Genomic DNA, 2455 nt, shown 5'->3' with positions numbered 1-2455 from the left:
CCCAGAAGTAAAATGTACCCAGCTGTATATGTTGTCAGATCAGCTGCTGTCCTTGACCTTTATTTCTCTTGTGTGATTATTTATCTCTTTTCCCCCCGTCTCTTTCTGAGATTTCCTATCTCTTGTTTGTCTGTATGAATGGGTTTTATTGCCTGTCAATAACTATGTGCAGTAATTTCATGAGTTATTTCAACAAATAATTTGTAAACAAGTCTAAGTAATGTCAACATTTGACTCATTTCCCCCAATTTTTGAGAATGATGATTGTGCAGTGAGTCCCTCGTGTAAGATTATCAGTACTTTGTTTGTGTTTCTGTACCTCCAAGTTTCGAGTGCGTGTGTGTCTCTCCATATTTGTGTGCTTTTGTGTATCTGTGTACCCCGTGACTGAATTTATTGTGTGAGACAGTTCATCTTTGTGGGTGTGTCTCTGTCTGTCTCTTTTTGCCTGTTACTGTCAGAGAGTCAATCTGTGTATGCACTTTTACAGCTCTCTCTATCGTAGAATCCTTACAGAGTGGAAGCCAATCAGCCCATCAAGCCCATACTGACCTTCAGAAGAGCACCCCACTCAGACCCAGCCCCTACCTTATTCCTCTAACCCTGTATTTCCCATGGCTAATTCACCTAACCAACACAACTCTGGACACTATGGGCAATTTTGCATGGCCAGTCCACCCAGCCTGCAAATCTCTGGACTGTGAGAGTGAACCAAGGCACTTTCCTGGAAACGGATCTGGTCTCAAGTAGGTGTGAAGGCTGGTGGAGAGAGGAGCAAAGAGACATAGGGAAGGCAGAGCCAGCATTTGTAACAATCTTCAGCTGGTAGTGCCGAGTGGACAATCCTCCAGAGATCGCCAGTATCACAGTTGGCAGGCTTTAGCCAATTTGATTCGCTCCACATGCTATCATGAAATGCTTGGAGGCATTGACAAACATTCCAGCAATGGTACTGAAGACTTGGGCTCCTAGCCAAGCTGTTCCAGTACAGTTACAACACTGGCATCTCCTGACAATTCGGCAAGTTGCCCAGGTATGTCCTGTACACAAGAAGCAGGACAAATCCAACCTGGCCAATTACCAGCCCATTCGCAATCATCAGCGTCACCAACAAGGCTATCAAGCAGCACCTGCTCAGCACCAACCACTGACGCCCAGTTTGGGTTCTGCCAAAACCACTCACTCCTGATCTCGTTACAGCCTTGGTTCAAACGTGGACATTGGTGGGGTGAACACAGGCTGGAAGAACCAAAAGGTCAACTATGTTTGAAGTTCCTAAGCTGTCCTTGAGAACTTACTGTGGGTAAATTGACTGCCGTATTTCCCACGTTGCAAAAGTGACGTCTCATTGAAAGCTCTCATTGCCTGTAAACCCTGAAGTCATGGATAGGAAGTCACTTTTTTTTTGCAAGCAGGGTTTTTATTTTAATAGTCACTCTCAAGTCAAGAGCATCAATGGCTAGGCCAACATTTATTGCCTACTCCTAAGTGCCCAGAGAGCAGTTGAAAGTCAACCACGTTGCTGTGGATCTGGAGTCACATGTAGGCCAGACCAGATAAGGATGGCAGTTTCCATTCCTGAAGGGCATTAGTGAAACAGATGTTTTTTTTCCCATTAACTAGCAATGGATTCATGGTCGACATTAGACTCTTAATCCCAGATTTTTATTCAATTCAAATTTCACCATCTGCAGGATTTGAACCTGGGACCCCAGAACATTACCTGGGTCTCTGGATTAATAGTCCAATGATGATACCACTAGGCTTTCACCTCCCCTCCCCTCCCCCCCAAATAGGTATTTGGAGGGGGCTGCTGACAGGTTCTGCAACCTGAGAGTGATGGGGAAATGTCTTCCTTCTCATCACTGTGGATGATGCTGAAATAGGTTCAACACAGGTCTTTATAACCCAATCTAGCAATCACCTAATGACCACAGCTGCAATGTTGGACTTCATGCTGTTTCCTTTTACTGAGGCTCGAAAGACTTGGATCAGAGTCACTGCTAATTCCTCAGCTCTGTGTGAATCACTTGTAATTATTCCAAAAAATCCCTGGTGATGAGCATATGTGGACTGGATTTTTACTTCTACAGAGGAAATGTGGTTTCCATTGTTGTGTTTAGCTGACAGTCTTCGGATGCCCAGAAGAAAATGTTCTCAGTGAAGTTCACCCACAGCAAGTGATCAGAGAAGCGGAAGATGTTCCTGGAGCAACAGAGACAGGACCGTCGTTCCAGAATTGGAATGACGGGGTTATGCAGAGGGTCAGCAGGGAGGAAGTGCAGTGAGTGGCTGCACGTAACAAGGATAATACTCTGAAACCTGCAGAGAGAGAGAGAGGAGGTGAATTACCAAAGTCTGAGAGCAGGAGAATTCTTTAAACCCAGCAAATTGTTATGGTCTAGAATGCATTTCCAGAATTGAGGAATCTGTGACTATTCAATAATAACTTTCA

General features: G+C 44.7%; 1 pseudogene; it reads right to left on the bottom strand.

Moving 5' to 3' along the window:
• LOC132206608 (mRNA decay activator protein ZFP36L2-like) overlaps nt 1-1362 on the bottom strand; it is a 3492-nt pseudogene extending 2130 nt beyond the window's left edge.
• Between the last annotated feature and the right edge of the window lie 1093 nt (nt 1363-2455).

The sequence above is a fragment of the Stegostoma tigrinum genome, chromosome 39, assembly GCF_030684315.1.
Source record: "Stegostoma tigrinum isolate sSteTig4 chromosome 39, sSteTig4.hap1, whole genome shotgun sequence".
Taxonomy (NCBI): domain Eukaryota; kingdom Metazoa; phylum Chordata; class Chondrichthyes; order Orectolobiformes; family Stegostomatidae; genus Stegostoma; species Stegostoma tigrinum.
Note: the sequence above shows the minus strand (reverse complement) of the source record. Positions and strands in the feature narration are given on the sequence as shown.